At 47.0% G+C, this 22,872-nt stretch overlaps 1 protein-coding gene across 2 annotated transcripts in view; it reads right to left on the bottom strand.

Annotated features, from left to right (window-relative positions):
* Positions 1 to 13,488, bottom strand: part of ZNF652 (zinc finger protein 652) — a 54,567-nt gene extending 41,079 nt beyond the window's left edge. For both annotated transcript variants that reach the window (XM_040435127.1, XM_040435128.1), the window contains exon 1: positions 13,313 to 13,488. The gene's annotated coding sequence lies outside the window, so the exon portion shown is untranslated. The remainder of the gene's footprint in view (positions 1 to 13,312) is intronic.
* Positions 13,489 to 22,872: the final 9,384 nt, after the last annotated feature.

Raw genomic sequence — 22,872 nt, 5'->3', positions numbered from 1 at the left:
GCGGGCAGTCGGATGCGGATCGTGAACCCTATTCAAGTGAATGGGTCAGCGATCCTCATGCAGCTGCCCCATGGTCTGTGTCCGTGCATTGCAGACCGCTATTTGCGGTCCGCAGCACAGGCACGGCGCCCTTACATTCGTGGGCATGAGCCCAGAGTGTGTTTTTACATACTTTTATATGTACTTTCTTTTATTTGGATCTTGATTAATATTTCATTTTATCTTTATAATTTTTTACTTTTATTAAACTTGTCCGCACTTGTGGGGGATATCTGTGGATGACGCACTTGTGGGGGATATCTGTGGATGACGCACTTGTGGGGGATATCTGTGGATGACGCACTTGTGGGGGATATCTGTGGATGACGCACTTGTGGGGGATATCTGTGGATGACGCACTTGTGGGGGATATCTGTGGATGACGCACTTGTGGGGGATATCTGTGGATGACGCACTTGTGGGGGATATCTGTGGATGACGCACTTGTGGGGGATATCTGTGGATGACGCACTTGTGGGGGATATCTGTGGATGACGCACTTGTGGGGGATATCTGTGGATGACGCACTTGTGGGGGATATCTGTGGATGACGCACTTGTGGGGGATATCTGTGGATGACGCACTTGTGGGGGATATCTGTGGATGACGCACTTGTGGGGGATATCTGTGGATGACGCACTTGTGGGGGATATCTGTGGATGACGCACTTGTGGGGGATATCTGTGGATGACGCACTTGTGGGGGATATCTGTGGATGACGCACTTGTGGGGGATATCTGTGGATGACGCACTTGTGGGGGATATCTGTGGATGACGCACTTGTGGGGGATATCTGTGGATGACGCACTTATGGGGGATATCTGTGGATGACGCACTTGTGGGGGATATCTGTGGATGACGCACTTGTGGGGGATATCTGTGGATGACGCACTTGTGGGGGATATCTGTGGATGACGCACTTGTGGGGGATATCTGTGGATGACGCACTTGTGGGGGATATCTGTGGATGACGCACTTGTGGGGGATATCTGTGGATGACGCACTTGTGGGGGATATCTGTGGATGACGCACTTGTGGGGGATATCTGTGGATGACGCACTTGTGGGGGATATCTGTGGATGACGCACTTGTGGGGGATATCTGTGGATGACGCACTTGTGGGGGATATCTGTGGATGACGCACTTGTGGGGGATATCTGTGGATGACGCACTTGTGGGGGATATCTGTGGATGACGCACTTGTGGGGGATATCTGTGGATGACACATATATAGCATAAGATGCTATACAAGTGCCCTCCACAGATATCCCCCATAAGTGCCCTCCACAGATATCCCCCATACGTGCCCTCCAGTAAGTAAAGTAATGTATTAGTGGGGGGAAGGGAGGAGGCAGGGACACTTGCGGCGGGGCCGATGCAGTGCACACACCGGGGGCAGCTCCTACCTTTCTGCTGCAGGACATTTCGCTCCTCCTGGACCTGAGCGGCGGCCTCTTCACCACTCCTCACATGGCCGGTGTTCTGCTGAAAGTCCGCCGCTGCCCGCCCTTCTGCTGCTGTGCGCAGCGCGACATCTCACCCTCCGTCATGCGCCTCCTGCCCCGCCTGCCTGCTTCATTCATAAAGTGGAAGGAGCAGACAGACGGGACAGGAGGCGCATGACGGACATTTTGCAAGCTTGAGTGGCGCGATATGGCTGCACCAAAAAGCCACATTCAAGGATAAAAAGAGCCGCTTGTGGCTCGCGAGCTGCACTTTGCCAACCACTGACCTAGGGTTTTGCACCCTTTTAAAAATGAGCTTTTATTGATTTAATTAAAAGTAGAATACATCACCCTGTGATAACTAGGTGACCTAAGAAGTATCAGGACAGGATGTCGCCCAGCTACCACCGTAAACTAGTGAAATTAATACTGTGTAGATAGTGCAAATTCCACAAGGGCACTTGTGGCGTTGATGATAGGTATATGTGCTGGAGATAATTCTCTCCCTGTACCCGCCCTAGGTGAACCTTTGCCCAGGGATGATCCCTGATGGTGGGATCTCCCTGTCGCCGGGAAATCAATCCGGGTACAAAAGTATTGATAATTCAATACCCGATGCAACCCTAATTGTTATTACCCATATTGCCTCCTTTGCTGGATTCATTACATTATACACTGCTTGTTCCCATGGTTACAACCACCCTACAATCCATCAGCAGTGGCCGTGCTTGCACACCTAGCAAAAGACACTAGCCTTTCCAGTGCCTGGCACCATGGGAGTGCAAATACGCCAGAGCTTTTTTCTATATTGTGTAAGCATTGCAGGGTGGTTGTAACCATGGAAACGAGGAGTATATAATGAGATGGAAAAATTAATCCAGCCAGCAAAGGAGACAATATGGACAATCACAATACATTAGTAAGTGCCTTGTATTAACTTTCTCTACATGATAAATGCCATTTGCGGAAGTGAAACCCTTTAAAGCCCAGAGAATCCCCTTAGGATGGGTTGACACAAGTTTTCCGTGGTGCTGTCCTGCACTTTTGCAGTTTTTTGTACCGAAGGATTTAGGAGCGTATTTTTTTTTTTAACCAGAGTAAAAACGCCAGCTCCCGATGTTAGATGAAAGTCTATGGGAAACATGATGTAACGCTGGACACACACGATTTTTGCTACTGGCATTTTTGTCAATTAGTTGTCAGACCTGATTCTTAGGTGTAAAGACCCTTAAAGTATCATGCACCCTCCCCGCTAGGCTGTAGTAAAGTTGCATTATGTAAAGCTGAGTCCACACAAACCTTTTCCACTGTGGACTTTGCAGCAAATCCAGAAAGAAAGCCGCATTTCTTACAAGCAGCTTTTGGACAGGATTTCTGCCTACTCGGTGTAAAGGGCGACGCTAGATGTGAAAAGCCGCACTAAAACAAAACTAAAAATTTCAAAGGACGCCCTCAAATCCGTGTGGATTTTTCGCCGCTACTTTAAAATTTCACAGCATGAGATAACACAATGGAGTCACACACTTCGGAAAAATTCTTGATTTCTGCTGTGGATCTGAATGAGGAGCTCCTAATTTAATAGGGCTAAACATATTAAGGCCAATGTCCGTGGCTTCCATGCGGAAACCATGACAAGAACGGACATACCAACCATTTTAGTTTTTTGGCAACACGGATTTTAACGACATACATGGATAAATCGCGCCTTATGAACTACGGCGAAGGTTCCCGAAGGTGCTTTTGGGTGCAGATTACAGCCTGGAAAACGCAGAGAAAATCTCAAACATTATGTGAATATCCCCTAGAGAGGTATAGGGAGTTAGCAGTGGAGTATTGCGCACAGTCCAAGAGCTGCCATACGGGACTGTGGAGAAACTCTCCCTTTATGATGACGTCTGATGGTGTAAACTTCTTCTCGTCATATCACAAATGAAGTTTTGTATGAAAAAGACCTCTACGGCAGTGTCTGCTGCTGATGCCTGGATTTTAAGTTGGATGTCTATTGATCTCATATGAAAGTCAGGCAGGCTACTGTAGACCATAGGAGCCAGTTACACCTCTCCAGGATTCTAACCATCCCTAACTAGGCCATGAAGACAGTAGCACACACGTTCCTGCTCAGAAGGCACGTCAACTCCAACCTTGTAGTGTAACCTTTCTCTATCGCACACGTCGTTGGAAACTCTCTCCCTCCCCTCCTTGTCCAACAAAAGGACGGATCTTTACGCATTCCTGCTGAAGCAATGCAGGACACAGGGAACAAACCTCTGTAAGTGTGCATCCGAGAGGCACAATTATCCCAACCACTGACACGGGTGGCGCACGGACAATGGGGCCTTTTGTGCAATTGCTGAACATAGGTGGGACAATTAGAGCGAACGTCAAATGACTGGGAAGACAGACAAATGTGAAATGAAACATGTCCTGAACACAATAAGCTTATGATCAATCTCTTCTCTGCCATTAGACAATTCAGCTTGCCCGAGAATCCTCAAGTGTCTGCCCGGTAAAGAGCGAGGGATGGATCATAGACCTCGATAGTAAGTATGACCCCACCAAAGGTGGCAACCATCTGCGGCACTCCTAACACAATGACATCAGGATCCTGTGGGAGGGATTTGCAGCAGGCTGTGCTCAGCAGACAGGGAATAGGCTTTCCAGATTTCCAGAAGGCTCACGCTTGTAAAAAGATATATTCCAATAATAAAAGTAGATTAGGCTTCTTTTCTTTATCGATGCACATGGAGGATTTTCTGTCTCCCTCTTTAGTGGAAACTTGAACAGATCCAGGATGAAATTTTGGTTATTACCTTTACTCCATAGGTGGACAAAGCACTCCGAATACCCCACTGTTTAGTGACCCAGTAAGAGGTCCTCACACATACATCAGCATCACATTTCTACATTTGTCAAATTCCCAGCCACTCAGTGACACATAGCGAGCTCCATCCATATATCATCCAGGTCTATCATTCTAGCGGGTGCCCTGCCCCCAAACACCGCTCTCATCCATGGGCTGTCTCTGGTATTGCACTTTTACCATGGGCAGCCCCAGTCCAAGAGGGGCGCTGTCATCCAATCCCTCCATGGCGCCCACTGACACATGGTGACAACCAGCCGCTGCTAGCAGTGAACTCACCTTCATAGTTGGGATTTTCATTTCCAAAAGGCACAGCGCTTTGTATTTGGCCAGAGGTGATTAGTAGAACGAGGAACCCAAAGAGGCAGACATGTATTTTCTTATTTCTCTGGCATCTTGTGTAATAAGACCCAGAAGACAAGGAAAGGGAGGGAGCGATGCATCTCTGGGGTTACAGAGAAACAAAATAACTCCTCGCAGACACAAAGGAGAGACGCGGATTATGTCCACATCTTTTTTCTGTTTTCCCACTAGTAGTCCACCGCATAGTAGAAATAAAGCGACGTGCGCCTTCTTGTTGCGGTTTCCACAAGCACATTTCTCCCACTGGATGGCGGTTGGATTTGCGGTGTAACTAACTGCAAATCTATGGCAGACGCCCAAGGGTCAGTCCGTGGCAATTACAGGTTGGATTTTTCGGACGTATATTCAACGTACCCTTACTTTTGCATTGGTAACAAATAGAAAGATACCTACTCAGGATAGCAGTATGGCAACACTATGAGAAGGTATAAGCGGCTGAATACAGTGCTTATGCCGACAACTTAAGACATGCTGGGACATGTAGTGCACATTTTGCAACTACTGCACCCATTACTGTTTGACATTTACCACTTTTGAGGTGGAAATGATAGACCACCATGTCAGAAGATGGAGGAGCATTATCACACACATGAATGGACTGGAGGCACCAACATTTGATGGACTGACTACTGAACATATGTGGGGCCACCACTTCTTCCATACAGCAGATGGGTATGTCTCACTGTGCTTTTCTCATAGGAGATAAGCCACCAATAAGTGTCTGGCCTTTATTCTCCTCCGCCATTAAGAACACATGCCCGAGCACGCAGACTTCAGGTTTAGTGGCCCTTTCATTTATAGAGCAAATTGAACACTGAACGATACAGTCCGGCTACATGGTGACACGTGTCTCGTGATCAAAAAGGGTACAGCACGCGTGTCATGCAACGCAACAGACGCAAAAAAAAAAAAAAAAAAAGGTACATTGTGACACCACTGACTATCATTACAGAGAACCCTGAACATCCTGGGGGAGATTGATGAAGACTGGAGTCCTACACAACGGTCTTAGGCCCCTTTCACATTGGACTCGCAGGGCGTGTCAATGAGAGCACCCGTCCTGACCTTCCAGCAGTGACGGGGTCGCAGAACATTATACTGATTTATGATACGATGTAACCCTTATTCTGGAATGTATTGGTTAACACTGACAGCATTACATCAGTGTTATCCAATACATTCCAGACCTCTAAGGGTTACAGAGTATCATAAACCAATATTATGCTACGCAACCCCGTCACTGCTGGGAGGTCAGGACAGGTGCTCTCACTAACCCACCCTGCGAGTCCAATGCGTGGAACTTGCTTGTGTGAAAGGTGCCTTAATCTCTCTGCTGGAGTCAAGAGGCGCATGGATGGTAGTATTTGTACTGCTCCGTGCTCCAAAGCAGAGATCTGCACCACAAAAGGGGCTGATGTAGATTTCCGCTATAGCCTATGTTTTCTGATGTATAAATGTGACGGGCCATCTATGACAGCCCCAAACCACTCACTACTTTGAAAAGTGGTGAGCAGTTCCTGAAATCCCCAGTCACTACATTTTTGGCGCCAGTTTTCTGGAGCAGAGGGGATGATAAGTTCCCCCCATGTCTTTCATTCATTCCTCATGACTCCGGCCGATGGTACATCTCTGGGTGTTAGGCTACTTTAACACTAGCATCCCAGGATGGAAAGCAATCCTCAGCGTGCTGCGGTTTGCTCTCCGGTACGAGAACGGAACAGAATGCTTTTTGGAGCATTCCGTTCAGTTACGTTTTGCCCCCATTGACAATGAATGGGGACAAAACAGAAGCGTTTTTTTTTTTTTCCGGTATTGAAACCTTATGATGGATCTCAATACCGGAAAATATTAACACTAGCGTGAAAGTAGCCTCATCTGTCCTTCACATCTAATACCAGCATTATAACCATGAGAGAAAGCAGCGCGCGCAGTATGAAGGACAGATTTATCCACAGGAGTGTGTGGCTGCATCAGAAATAGGTAGAGGACAAAGGCATGAACACATCGCAGCACCTCACCTGCTATTCCTGCAGTGACTGCTATGCAAACAGATGTAAATGCCAGCGCCTGAGCCTGTATTGTGCTGGCAGATTACCTGCCCCGATGAGGACAGTGAATATACAGGCCCAGAACCTGCCTAAACATACCCCATACTTTATGTAGAAACAATCCAACAAGCCCATGGCAGAGCCTGAGAGGGCGAAACATGACAGATTGTCAGCTCCTTGTTCCGTCACATGCCCCGCCCACTCTGGCCCTGTACCAGGCATAAACACATCATCAGTGTTTGGGCTTCTGTGAAATAATGTAAAAAACCATGAACTAGAGGCTTCGACCAGTGAATGTGTCTGGCTCCCAGCACCCCCACGGACCAGCTTTTTGAAAGGGATGCTGATGACAAGCACTATGGCTTCCTCACAGCACCGTACACTGTATAGCGGCTGGACTTCATACTGCAGCCCACTCACTTGAATCGGACTGAACTGCACATAGATCATGTGACCGATGAACATGACATCACTGGCTAAGGGAACGGCTACACAGCGAAGTGTCGCACGGCACAATAAGGTATGATGTCATGGTGACATTGGTGACACTACTTTTCACATAATGTGTATTGCGTCCCAATGTGATATGCAGTCTCAACAAAATCTCACTGGGATGGATTTTACACGACTGTTGCGCCGACTGTAGTAACAGCATTTCGCTCTGTGACACCACTGAAATACGTTATATGAAATGTCGCTGGGAGGCCATACCCTTAGGCTGCAGCGCACACCAGATCACCGTTTATAGGACCACCGAGCACATTGCACAAACTGCAGCTGACAACCATCTGAATAGCAGCGTTCCTGTCATTTATTCGGTCACATGACCAGGGAATAATTACAGAGGGATTACAATTGCTGAACAATGTAATCTGTGTCTGCTCCACACGGCTAAGGCCTTATGCATACGACCGTTGTTTTGGTCCGCATCCGAGCCACAGTTTTGGCGGCTCGGATGCGGACCAATTCACTTCAATCGGGCCACAAAAGATGCAGACATCACTCGTTTTGCGGACAAGAATAGGCAGTTATATTAATGGCTGTCCGCGCCGTTCTGCAAATTGTGGAACACACATGGACGCCATACGTGTTTTGCAGATGCGCAATTTGCAGACCGCAAAACACACAACGGTCGTGTGCATGAGGCCTAAAAGTGACAATATAATTATATCCATTAATAATAAGCAGTAACCACTTCCTATAAGTAAAGGGCCTTGCTTTACCTCACCCCTGCGGTCTGCAAGCTGTGGGGGAACTACAGTTCCAGCATGCTCTGACAGTGGAAAGTTGTCAGGAAATGCTGGGGGCTGTAGTCCCATTACTGATTGACAGCGATGGGGACGATACACACATACAACACGTGACACGGCAGTCATAGCAGTGACCTCTGAACTAAGGCTGCAGCTGTTCTCAGAACCATTGCAGTCTATGGGACTAATCACCCTTTTTAAAGAGCTGTGAATACAGTTTTTAACAGCCGTTTAGACAGAAATGCACCCGTCTAACAGCTTGTTAAAAAGGGGGTCCCCTAGGCATAATTATATATATATATATATATATATATATATATACACACACACACACACACACTCGCCTCACCACATGCATGCTGGGAACACTCACTCCGCACTGGAGGTAGAAGGACCTGAGGATCCCAGCATGATCATGTGACGTCACGATGCTGGGAGGTCCTGCTGCCTCCAGTGCAGAGCGAGTGTTCCTAGCCATGCCTGTGGTGAGGGGAGTATTATTATTATTATTTTTGTTAAAGGGGTTGTGTCACTTCAGTAAGTGGCATTTATCATGTAGAGAAAGTTAATATATTAGTAAGTGTCTTGTATTGTTATTATCCATATTGCTTCCTTTTCTGGCTAGATTCATTTTTCTATCACATTATACACTGCTCGTTTCCATGGTTACAGACCACCTTGCAATCCATCAGTGGTGGTCGTGCTTGCACAATAAAGGAAAAAGCACTAGTATGTGTGTGTTCCCATGGTCCTGGCCACCAGAGAGGCTGATGCTTTTTTCCTATATTGTGCAAGCACGACCACCACTCATGGATTGCAGGGTGGTCTGTAACCATGGAAACGAGCAGTGTATAATGTGATGGAAAAATGAATCCAGCCAGCAAAGGAAGCAATATGGATAGTAACAACATATTAGTAAGTGTCTTGGATTAACTGCATCTACATGATAAATGCCACTTACTGAAGTGAGACAACCCCTTTAATGTCGGACCTACCAAGGGTGGGGGGGCACTATAGAGAAAGACAAAGGGGTCAAAAATATAAAAAATTGGCGCATTATACATACTGAGGGATCTTGGGGAGCAACATATCTACAAAGTGCACTGTGGACACTATATTATATATAATGAGTGCACTAGATATACTGAGGGGCACTGTGGGGGTGGACATTATATACTGAGGGCACTACGTGGGACATTATATATACTGAGGGCCCAGAGGGGGGTGGACATTATATACACTGAGGGGCACTGTGGGCATGGACATTATATATACTGAGGGCACTAAGTGGGACATTATATATACTGAGGGCACAGAGGGGGTGACATTATATACACTGAGGAGCACTGTGGGGATGGACATTATATATACTGTGGGCACAGAGGGGGTGGCGCATATATATATATATACACATACACACACTGAGGGCATGGAGGGGGTGGGCATTATATACTGAGGGCATTACGTGGGACATTATATATACTGAGGGCACGGCGGGGGAGGACATTATATACACTGAGGCTGAGGGGCAGTGTGGGGATGGACATTATATATACTGAGGGCACAGATGGGGTGTTTACCGCTGGCCCAGTGACGTCACGACTAGTATCAACTAGCATGGGCGGGGCCAAGCTCCATTTAAGTGAACAGATCTTAGCCCCGCCCACGCTAGTTGATACTAGTCGTGACGTCAGTGGGCCAGTGGTAAACAGTTAGAAGGCCGTGGCGCTCCTGGAGCGCCGCTGCCTTCTCAAACAGATGATCGGTGGGGGTCCTGGGTGTCGATCCCCCGCCGATCAGAAGCTGATGATCTATCCAGAGGATAGATCATCAGTTAAAACAAAGTGCAGAACCCCTTTAAGAGCATTTGGAAGGAAAGCCCACTCTGCAGTGACCAAACCTCTCATTAGCAGAAAGAATCAAAAGGCTAGACTTTGCTGAGGAGCATGTTGTGTGGACAGAGGAGAAGTGCTCCAGAGTTCATTTTAGTGATGAAAGCAAGTTTAATTTATTTGGGTCTGATGGGAAACATTATGTTCGTCGACAAACTGAGGAAAGACTGAACCCAAAGTGTGTGAAGAAGTCAGTGAGAGGTGAAGGAGGAAGTGTCATGATTTGGGGAATGTTTTCTTCTCAGACAGCTACATGGCAGAGTGAAGTGTGGATCAGAACCTTCTTCAACAACACATGGCTCCTTCCACGCGTTCCCGCGCAAAGCAGTTCCCTGAAACTAAAAACAATGAAATGGCCAGCCCAGAGTCCTGATCTAAACCCAATAGAGAACCTCTGGAAAATCCTTGGTGACAAAGTTATGGTCAAGAAACCCACAACAGTCACAGAACCAAAATCCCTCCAGAGCAGTGTGAGAGACTAGTGATGTCCTGTGACCGCAGATGTGCTGAAGTCATTCACAGCCTGGACCCTCCTGACTGCTGTAACCTGCAGAAAATGTAGTAAGAATCTTTCTCTGTGCTACAGTCATTGGTGTTCTCTAATTATGATCATTAGGTTTTCTGAAAAATAAAGGTTTTATGTTGAAGTACTTTGGTTATTTTGGAAAACACTGTTCTAATGGCATGGTGTACCCCTCACAAAAAATCCTTCAAATGATGATTAATGTAGATTACATTATTTCTGAAAAAAATTTTGATCGCCAGTGTATATACTGAGGGGGTGGACATTATATATACACTGAGGGCACGGAAGGGGGTGGACATTATATATACACTGAGGGCACGGAAGGGGGTGGACATTATATATACACTGAGGGCACGGAAGGGGGTGGACATTATATATACACTGAGGGCACGGAAGGGGGTGGACATTATATATACACTGAGGGCACGGAAGGGGGGTGGACATTATATATACACTGAGGGCACGGAAGGGGGTGGACATTATATATACACTGAGGGCACGGAAGGGGGTGGACATTATATATACACTGAGGGCACGGAAGGGGGTGGACATTATATATACACTGAGGGCACGGAAGGGGGTGGACATTATATATACACTGAGGGCACGGAGGGGGTGGACATTATATATACACTGAGGGCACGTAAGGGGGTGGACATTATATATACACTGAGGGCACGTAAGGGGGTGGACATTATATATACACTGAGGGCACGGAGGGGGTGGACATTATATATACACTGAGGGCACGTAAGGGGGTGGACATTATATATACACTGAGGGCACGGAGGGGGTGGACATTATATATACACTGAGGGCACGGAGGGGGTGGACATTATATATACACTGAGGGCACAGAAGGGGGTGGACATTATATATACACTGAGGGCACGGAAGGGGGTGGACATTATATATACACTGAGGGCACGGAAGGGGGTGGACATTATATATACACTGAGGGCACGGAGGGGGTGGACATTATATATACACTGAGGGCACGGAGGGGGTGGACATTATATATACACTGAGGGCACGGAGGGGGTGGACATTATATATACACTGAGGGCACGGAAGGGGGTGGACATTATATATACACTGAGGGCACGGAGGGGGTGGACATTATATATACACTGAGGGCACGTAAGGGGGTGGACATTATATATACACTGAGGGCACGTAAGGGGGTGGACATTATATATACACTGAGGGCACGTAAGGGGGTGGACATTATATATACACTGAGGGCACGTAAGGGGGTGGACATTATATATACACTGAGGGCACGTAAGGGTGTGGACATTATATATACACTGAGGGCACGTAAGGGGGTGGACATTATATATACACTGAGGGCACGTAAGGGGGTGGACATTATATATACACTGAGGGCACGTAAGGGGGTGGACATTATATATACACTGAGGGCACGGAGGGGGTGGACATTATATATACACTGAGGGCACGGAGGGGGCGGACATTATATATACACTGAGGGCACGGAGGGGGCGGACATTATATATACACTGAGGGCACGGAGGGGGCGGACATTATATATACACTGAGGGCACGGAGGGGGTGGACATTATATATACACTGAGGGCACGGAGGGGGCGGACATTATATATACACGGAGGGGGCGGACATTATATATACACTGAGGGCACGGAGGGGGTGGACATTATATATACACTGAGGGCACGGAGGGGGCGGACATTATATATACACTGAGGGCACGGAGGGGGTGGACATTATATATACTGAGGGCACGGAGGGGGTGGACATTATATATACTGAGGGCACGGAGGGGGTGGACATTATATACACTGAGGGCACGGAGGGGGTGGACATTATATACACTGAGGGCACGGAGGGGGTGGACATTATATACACTGAGGGGGTGGGGTTTAAAAAAAATTAACGGACGTTAAAGATGGATGCAAAATAGGCGATCAGAACAGATAGGACTGAAGATGGATGCATACAGTCACGTAAAATGGCCATGGAAAACTGACAGTTTATCCTTTTCTTTTCCACTGTCGTGCGAGTGCAACCAACAAGGGCCTCCAGTGATGTTGTGCCAGCAATCAGTAAGCGGGTCCACCAGGGTTATATCCTATGCGTAATGTAACGCCAGTATACCCACTATTTACTGCTGGCACAAAAAAGACCCCAGTTCGCTCCAGAACCCCTTTAAATAAGCGCCCCCAATGACAGCCCTAAGAGCTGTCAATGGGGGGGGGGGGAGGATGCCCAATGAATTATCTAAAGCTGCCCACAGACAGGAGGTAAACCCTGGCTGAAACCAGCGACTGGCGGGCAAAGCAATGTGCCCCAGGGTAATGAAATATCGCGCTTAGGTTTTTTCTTATGCCGTTCATAGTATAGCCATGGCGGGCAGAATGCCTTGTTAGGGGCCATTCTTTACACCAGAAAATGGCGCAAAGCTGACAGCGCGACTACTAGCGCCATGTCCTGTGATCAGGCGTACACAGAAATATACTGGAATAAACGCAGGTGTGAACGGAGACCAGAGAGGGGCATGAGTTTAATCACTAGTCAGATTGTCATTTTAGGAGGGAGGGGTAAATAATTGCTCCCCTCTGTGGTAATTCATGAAAGTGATGGCAGTAAGCAGTTAATTGCCCCTCCCTAGGCCACAGCATTGAGGAGATGTCAGCCCCACACACTGAGGACTGCAGAGCCCCACAGGCCACCCCTGCCTGCAGTCACATCACAGGCACTTCTTGCGGCCTAGCTCCCTCAGGCCTGCTCTGTGCATTCACTTTCCAGTCACTAACAGTCCATATCCAGGCCTCGGCCTGGGGTTTCCACCTCACATAATGCACTAGGCCTGCGTTTCCCGCCCGGCTCCTTCCCTCTCTCACTCACCCTCCCTCCCGGGGTGTCTCGGTCCATGGCTCCCGGGAAGCTTCCTTCCTGTCCTCCTCCTCCTCCGCCGTTCACGTCACAACACCGAGCACCCCCCTCTGTGCGCGTTCCCGGTGTCGCGCAGCTACGTGGCCGCTGCCCGCTCCGTGTCGGGGGCGCGCCTGTCTTGGCTCAGAACCAGGGAAAACCCACGCATGCGCGCCGGGGGAGAGAGCGTTGTACAGCGCGCATGTCCTCGGCATAGGACGAAACCAAAGACACTCGAGCTGTGTTGGTTAGATCGCGCGCATGCGCCAGTCATGAACGCGCCTGGCGGCGTCCCTTAGTTCGCACATGCGTGGTTAGGAGTCACTAAAGAAAGCGCATGCGTGAACTGTAGAGAACAGCGTCAGAGGTAGAGTGTTCTAGCTTATGTTCTCGCTTACCACTGACTGTAAAAATCGGTCTCTACTACATGGATCCATTTTGTGTAAGCACAACCGTTATGAGTTATGGTCTACAATAAAATGGCCGAAGGCTTCAAAACCTAGGAGAGAGACGGGAGTGCCTCAAGCGGTGTATTTTCGCTATTTTGTTAGAGCATGCGTACAAAAGTGAACGACACACAATGGCACCCAGAGCGCCTGCGCTACAGTAGGCGGGGCTTTAATGCCGGCAGACGGACTGGTGTCCTGTTAACCCTTTGTGTCTTAAAGAGACAATGGCGATACAATAGCAACTGTCCACCTTTTATTGGACATGTTTGTTTGCTTTGCTTTTTAAACTCGAAAGGTAGGTTCACTAGAGGTTTTTGGAGAAGGTTTTTTGAGTCAGATTTCCCTTCAGGTTTTTCAGCCAGAAGTGGATTCAAAGGAATTGGAAATATAAAGGAAGGTCATATACTTCTCCTTCCTGATGGATCCACTTCTGGCTTTGGCTGAAAAACATTTAATAGAAATCTGCTTCAAAACCTCCCCACAAAAAAATCTATCTGAACCTATCCTAAAAATTCCTCCAGATTATGAATGATAACATTCTAGAAGGGCGCTGAAGAGCTGGCTGTGGTAGGCACTGTGGACATCCATGTGGAGAGAGCTCCACCAAGTGGTGGTTGCGGCAAGCCAGAATATTTCCATGTAAAACCAAAGGCTTTGGAGCTGCTAACCTGTCCGAAGACTTGTGCCATACAGTGTACAGACAGGTCCAAGCTGGGGCAGAACTTGTGCCTACTATACAAAAGTGAGCAGCCCCAGAAACCTATCCAGTGTCTGATCGTGTTGGTCCGAAACCCCACACCTCCGCCAATCAGCTGCTCGAGAACGGCACGTTCATTGGTTACATGGCCTAGACACAGCTCAGCCCCATAGAAGAGGATGGAGCTGAGCTGCAATACCAAGCACAGCCACTATACAATGCGTGGCGCTGTGCTTGGTGAGCTGCGAGAAAGCTGCAGCCGATGCCTTCTCACACAGTTTAAAGGGTTTCTATCACTTTGTTTCACCTATTTAGCTTTCAGACACTAGCGATCCGCTAGTGTCTGCTTTATCTAACCATCCTAATATAAGAGCTTATTGTCCTGCCGTTTAGCTAAAAAAATAACTTATATAGATATGCAAATGAGCCTCTAGGTGCTATGGGGGCGTGATTAGCACCTAGAGGCTCCGTCTACCTTAACAAACTGCCGCCGCCCAGCGCGTCCCTCCAGCCCGCCCATCTCCAGCTGAAGCGATCCTCTCCGTGCGCGTCTCTGTTCTGCGCATGCGCAGTGAATGTCTGATCGCTTCCCTGCTCAGACATCTCCACTGCGCCTGTTCCTCGGAGCACTATGACGTCATCGGCGCAGGCGCAGTGGAGATGTCTGAGCAGGGAAGCGATCCGACATTCACTGCGCATGCGCCGAATACGAGGAGCATCGCATTCCGGAGGAGATGGGCGGGCTGGAGGGACGCGCTGGGCGGCGGCAGTTTGTTAAGGTAGACGGAGCCTCTAGGTGCTAATCACGCCCCCATAGCACCTAGAGGCTCATTTGCATATCTATATAAGTTATTTTTTTAGCTAAACGGCAGGACAATAAGCTCTTATATTAGGATGGTTAGATAAAGCAGACACTAGCGGATCGCTAGTGTCTGAAAGCTCAATAGGTGAAACGAAGTGATAGAAACCCTTTAAATAATGAGACCGCACTGTTTAGTCTGTCTTTATGGTTAATGGCGGCGGAGCACTTAACAATGCACTAAACAGTGTGGTCTCATTAGTTCAATTAGGGCCCTCTGCGGCCCATATGGCCGACCACAGCGCAGCCGTGTCACAAGCACCACACAACCGCGCGGTGTGGTCGTACCCTAAGAAGCCAAAATACTTCTACCTTACCTCACAGCCCTATTTCCAGTACACACGTATGATTTGCTGCATCAGACAACCCTTGTACATGTGCAGGACTCTCTGGGGCACATTTACTAAGGGACTGGCGAGCATTTTAAGCGCAAAATAGTCACAAGTTTCCTTTTTTTAACTGGCCCGTGCGTCAATATTTAGTCGCATGGCTGGTTTTATGCCATGTCAGCCAGTTAGGGTTGACGTGAAGGGAGGGGGGAGGGGAGTGCCAAGGGCTGTGCCAAAGCTGCGACTCCAGCCTCTGAAAATTTACTAACATTTACACTTGGAAACAGGCTTAAATGTTAGTGAAAAACTACTTTAGACAGGGGCAAGGACTGCCACATAACTTAGACGAATCTAACGGCAGCACAAAGCGGGAAACTAAGACCGCGGTAAAAAGCTGGTCTTAGTAAATGTGCCACTCTGCCTGTGTGCCGTGTAATAGTACCAGTGACTATTTATGTTTGTGGCGCTAGAGTTTTAGCGCAAATTCAGCTCCAAAATTTAGGGGGAGGCAGCATGATCTCCGCCTGCAGTTGTTCTCAGAGGGAGGCAGCACCGCTGTTCACACAGTTGGCGGTTTAAAGCTGCGATTGTGCCAGGTAGGGACATGTCCCTTCTTGGTATGGTGTCTGCACGGACAGCACTGGAAGCCGCAGCGGGAGTCAGTTCGCAGTTTAGCACCATTTTATGGGGATAAACTATGAGCGACTCCATGGCATCCATAGTTAAAAAACTACGGCAGTAACCACGGCAGTTTCTGCAGCAGAGAGTGGCAAAATCGCCACGTGAATGTAGCTACCTGCACATGTTGTGGATTACGCTAGTTTTTTTCCACCAGGATACTCGTGCAGAAAAACCACTGCGTAAGGGCTTGTTCACACGATCGTGCTGTTTTTTGTGGTCTGCAAATTGCGAATCCGCAAAAAACGGATGCCGCCCGTGTGCCTTCCGCAATTTGCCCATTATAGAAATGCCTATTCTTGTCCGCAAAACGGACAAGAATAGGAGAGGACTCATAATTTTTGCGGGGTCACGGAACAGAGCAACGGATGATCTTTTGCGGACCCATTAAAATGAATGGTTCCTTATGCGGAACGCAGAAAACAACCCGTATACGGAACGCAAAATACGTTTGTGTGAACGGGCCCTAATACAGTACCAGCGATGTGTCTGAGATTATACAAATCTCATGTACACTTTGCTTTTTTGTTCCGTGTGGATTTAGATATCTGCAGCATGTCCATTATGTTTGCGATTTTTGGTGCGTATTGCACCCTTTTCAATGGACGAGTGATATCTGCGTTAAAACTGCATCAAATCCTTACAAAAAGCCACAAGTAACGCATGCGTATTTTGGTGCAGTCAGGGTGCAGAAACACGCAGAAATCTGCACGAAAATGCAAAAATCTTCTGCATGTTTTTTAAATTCACACGCGGCAGATTTGTGTGAGAAATACCTGCGTCTGAAAATCTGTCCCATACATACCGTATGAATGGGGTTGTTCCTTCAGCAGTCTCAAGGATTTCTGCATCAAATTTGGCAAGTGTAAATATCTCCTTAGAGGCTGTAGGAATAACAGACTATGGCCTCATGCACACGACCGTATTTAGTTTCTGTGTCCGTTCCGTTTTTTTTTGCGGACATGATGCGGACCCATTCATTTCAATGGGTCCGCAAAAAATGTGTGCTGTCCGCATCAGTATGTCCGTTCCGTTGCTCCGCAAAAAAAATTGTGCATGTCCTATTTTTTTCTAGTTTGCGGACAAGGATAGGCATTATTACAATAGATCCGCAAAAAAAACAGATCCATACGGAAAGTCATCCGTTTTTTTGGCGGATCCGCAATTTGCGGACCGCAAAACACATACGGTCGTGTGCATGTAGCCTAAGGCCTCATTGTGTTTCCACGTGTCTTCCGCTTTTTTTTGCGGACATGACCCAACCAAAAAAAAAAAAAGTCAATCAATGTCATTTTAATATCCACACCCAGCAATATAGGTATATATGCTGGGCACCTGAGGTTTTTTTTGGTGGCCATTTTCTTTAGTCTCCACAGGGCACAGAGTTTCTGTTGGCTGCTTGGCTTTGCTGTCATTGTATTCTCCCTTTTTTTCGTCTTGGCCCTCACCATGGCGGATGATTCAGAGGAAGAAGTTGTACTGCACTGGCTTGTTTCTCGTCGCTGGGGCCAGCGTTCCCTTTTGGATGAGGAACCGACTAGAAGGCGGCGTTTTTGGGTCCATCCCATTGTGTCTCAACGCTACCGAAAAGGACACTTCCATAGCCTTTCCAAAGATCTTCGTCTGCATCCTGAGAAGTTCTTTGCGTTCTGCCGGATGTCAGTGGGTACCTTTGATTGTTTGCTGTCGTCTCTACATACTGTCCTTACCTTCATAGATACCAATATGAGGCGCAGCATTACTCCAGAGGAAAGGCTCATCGTCACGTTGAGGTAAGCAAGATTTTATTAATGTTGAACACATTTTTAATGTGCAGGACTTTGGTGCTCAGTGAATTTTGAACCAAAAATTTATGTTGTAAGATATGTGGCTGTGTTATTGGAAGATACCTTTTTTTGGCTTTAATATGTTAGTACCATTCTAAATTCAGTTGGTTATTTGGTATCCAGGGCATATAACATGTGAAGTTTATAGCTTTTTTTGTGTCTTCTAATCCGCTTTCATTGCAAATTTGGCCTAATGTCAGCATCATGCAGAGTGTCCCCCATCAGCCTCCCTTTGATATACATAGTGCATGTAAATGGTGTCCGCACAGGAGGTGTATCATTTCTAATTTGAGCCGTGGCTACACCACCATTAGTGGCAGTGTTTATAGTATCCATGCTAATCTAATTTTTGTGCGGCTATTCGTTCACAATAGCCATAGACAGTTTGAAGACATGGCATATCAAGCATTGGAGGAGTGTTAGGCTGCGTTCACACGGGCGAGATTTCCGCGCGGGTGCAATGCGGTAGGTGAACGCATTGCACCCGCACTGAATCTGGACCCATTCATTTCAATGGGGCTGTTCAGATGAGCGATGATTTTCACGCATCACTTATGCGTTGCGTGAAAATCGCAGCATGCTCTATATTCTGCGTTTTTCACGCAACGCAGGCCCCATAGAAGTGAATGGTGTTGCGTGAAAATCGCATGCATCCGCAAGCAAGTGCGGATGCGGTGCGATTTTCACGCACGGTTGCTAGGTGACTGTCTATACACTGTATTATTTTCCCTTATAACATGGTTATAAGGGAAAATAATAGCATTCTGAAAACAGAATGCTTAGTAGGTGATCAGTTGAGGGTTAAAAAAAATAAAAAAAATTAACTCACCTTCTCCGTTTGTTCGCGTAAGTCCCGGTCTCTTCTTTACTTCTCAAAAGATGAACTATGGGCTAAAGGACCTTTGGTGACGTCAGATCACATGCTCCAATCACAGGGTCCATCACCGCGGTGATGGACCATGTGATTGGAGCATGTGATCTGACGTCACCAAAGGTCCTTTAGCCCATAGTTCATCTTTTGAGAAGTAAAGAAGAGACCGGGAGAACTACGCGAACAAGAGGAGAAGGTGAGTTAATTTTTTTTATTTTTTTTAACCCTCAACTGATCACCTACTAAGCATTCTGTTTTCAGAATGCTATTATTTTCCCTTATAACCATGTTATAAGGGAAAATAATAACATCTACACAACACCGAACCCAAACCTGAACTTCAGTGAAGAAGTTCGGGTCTGGGTACCACAGTCGTTTTTTTATCACGCGCGTGCAAAACACATTGCACCCGCGCGATAAAAACTGAACATCGGAACGCAATCGCAGTCAAAACTGACTGCAATTGCATTCCTACTCGCGCGGGTTTGCCGCAACACACCGGGACGCATCCGGAACTAATCCGGACACGCTCGTGTGAACGCAGCCTTAGGGAACCTCGGCTCTCTGGCTGGTTTTACACTGAAACTCCCAGCATGGATACTTTATGATGCTGTTACCCCAAAAAAAAAAAAACATGTTGGCAATTGTACTTTCACAGCAGCTTGAGAGCCTGAGGTTCCCTACCCCTGCATTATAGGAACTATGTTTATGCTGTCCCCTTTCTTGGGCTACTTTAATGATATTTTATTTTTATTTTCCCCACAGATTCCTTGCTACTGGGAACTCGTTTGCATCACTGCATTTTGAGTTTTTTTTGGGAACCTCGACGATTTCTCGGATTGTGCGTCACACTTGCCAGGTCATCTAGCAACAACTCCGAGAGACGGTGATGCCACAGCCCAAGGTGGACGATTGGTTTCGGATCGCCGCTGAGGGCTTCAATGTTTCAGCGCAGTTTCCCAACTGCCTGGGGGCAATGGATGGCAAGCACATTCGTGTGAAGAAGCCTCCTCATTCTGGGTCCCGATTCTTCAATTATAAGCATTATTTTTCTATAGTGCTGATGGCTGTTGCTGACAGTAACTATAAGTTTATAATGGTTGATATCGGGGCCTATGGAAGCACAGCGGATGCTCGCATCTTTAGTGCTTCTAGAATGGGTGAGCGGCTTCGTGCCACCCAGCTTGCCCGTCCCGAGTCCAGAAGACTGCCCGGATCTGATTGTCCGCCGGCTCCATTTGTCTTCGTGGCGGATAATGGGTTTGCATTGACTCACCATGTTATGCGGCCCTTCCCAAAGCGTGGTTTGGATGTCAGGAGGCGTATTTTAAACTACCGATTGACTCGTGCCCGTCGGTATGTGGAGTGCGCTTTTGGAATACTCTCTAGCAAGTGGAGGGTGTTTTTGACAACCATACAAATGGATCCGGAGAATGCTGCCCTGGTGATTCAAGCTTGTGTAGTTCTACACAACTTCACGATTCACGAGGCTATCTCCTCTTCTTCTGTTGACATGGACGAATTTCCTACGGCAACAGTTTTTGGCTTGGATCAGACCCTGCATAAACGACCTGGTACTGCAGGTATTGCAGTTCGGGAACTCTTTGCAGACTACTTTTTGAGCCCAAAGGGGTCCTTGCCATGGCAGAGGGACACTATTCGTGGCAGTGTTTGATATCTTCTGTTCTTGTTAGTTTATTTTTTGTCAATATAAAAGCTAAATTTAGCCAACTAAGAGAGGCCATAGGCCTAACTAACTGGGACAAAGTCCTCAAAAATAAAAATACAGCCACAAAATGGGATATCTTTAAAAGCATCCTAAAATCTCCTTGTGAGAGGTACATACCGTATGGGAATAAAAGGTTAAGGAACAAAAAGAAACCAATGTGGATAAATAGAACTGTAAAGAAAGCAATAAATGACAAAAAGAAAGCATATAAAACACTAAAACAGGAGGGTAGCACGGAAGCACTGAAAAACTATAAGGGAAAAAATAGAACATGTAAAAAACAAATAAAAGCGGCCAAACTAGAGACCGAGAGATTAATTGCCAAAGAGAGTAAAACTAACCCTAAAATGTTCTTCAATTATATAAATGTTAAAAAGTATAAATCTGAAGGTGTCGGCCCTTTAAAGAGTAATGAGGGGGGAGTCGCAGAGAGCGACGAGGAGAAAGCAAAGCTGTTAAATATTTTTTTCTCCAGTGTATTCACTGAGGAAAATAAACTGTCAGATGAAATGCTGAATGTAAAAATAAATTCCCCATTAACAGTGTCCTGTCTGACCCAGGAAGAAGTACAACAGCGACTTAAAAAGATTAAAATAGACAAATCGCCAGGACCGGATGGCATACACCCCCGTATCCTAAGGGAATTAAGTAATGTCATAGCCAGACCCTTATTTCTGATATTTGCGGACTCTATACTGACAGGGAATGTCCCACAGGATTGGCGCATAGCAAATGTGGTGCCAATATTCAAAAAGGCTCCAAAAACAGAGCCTGGAAACTATAGGCCGGTAAGTTTAACATCTGTTGTGGGTAAACTGTTTGAAGGTTTTCTGAGAGATGCTATGTTAGAGCATCTCAACGGAAATAAGCAAATAACACCATATCAGCATGGCTTCGTGAGGGATCGGTCATGCCAAACTAATTTAATCAGTTTCTATGAGGAGGTAAGTTCTAGACTTGACAGCGGCGAATCAATGGATGTTGTGTATCTGGACTTCTCCAAAGCATTTGACACTGTACCACATAAAAGGTTAGTATATAAAATGAGAATGCTCGGACTGGGAGAAAACGTCTGTATGTGGGTAAGTAACTGGCTCAATGATAGAAAACAGAGGGTGGTTATTAACAGTACACACTCAGATTGGGTCACTGTCACTAGTGGAGTACCTCAGGGGTCAGTATTGGGCCCTATTCTCTTCAATATATTTATTAATGATATTGTAGAAGGCTTGCATAGTAAAATATCAATTTTCGCAGATTACACTAAACTGTGTAAAGTAATTAACACTGAAGAGGGCAGTATACTACTACAGAGGGATCTGGATAGATTGCAGGCTTGGGCAGATAAGTGGCAGATGAGGTTTAACACTGACAAATGTAAAGTTATGCACATGGGAAGGAATAATGCAAGTCACCCGTACATACTAAATGGTAAAACACTCGGTAACTGTCACGAGGGTATCTAGAGCCACGCCTGACTCCGTTATACCCGGGGTCAGGAGGTCGCAGCGGGTGGCTGCGCGCTCTATATCTAAAGATCACGTTGTTTCTTAGTGATTGTTTTCTGTGTTTGCCTTGCTATCCTTTTGTCTCAATCAGGGATCCGTAGCTTCTCCTCCTCAGCTGTTTCTTGTCTGCCACTCCCAACCTCCTTATATTCTCCCCTCACACTTCTCTAGTTGCCAGTTATAGAGCTTCCTGCCTGGACATCTATACTGACCCACTGGAGTTGTGAATCCTGGTTGTCGTTCCAGAGTGCTACCCTCCGGATCCCTGTTGGGCTTCTTGTTGTCTCCTGTTGTCGCCCACCTGGGATTATATGTTTAGTTTGTATTGTCTGTCCTTCCCTTGGTGTTTTCCTTTAGAGCTAGTGGTGCGGACTAGTGTTCCCACCGCCCTGTTCACTATCTAGGGCTCAGCTTAGGGAAAGCCAGGGCTTTAGGCACGTGATCGGCGTACGGGTGAGGAACCCGTCTAGGGACGTCAGGGCAGCCAGGTGCCAGCCGCTAGGTGAGTCAGGGGTCACCACCTTCCCTCTTACTTGGGCAGGGCCTTCCTTGTTCCCTCCCTCTGCGTTACGTATGTGATAGTCACG

The sequence above is a fragment of the Bufo bufo genome, chromosome 6 (genome assembly GCF_905171765.1).
Source record: "Bufo bufo chromosome 6, aBufBuf1.1, whole genome shotgun sequence".
In the NCBI taxonomy this organism is placed as follows: Eukaryota; Metazoa; Chordata; class Amphibia; order Anura; family Bufonidae; genus Bufo; species Bufo bufo.
The sequence above is the reverse complement of the archived record's forward strand: the minus strand, read 5'-3'. Positions and strand labels throughout refer to the sequence as shown.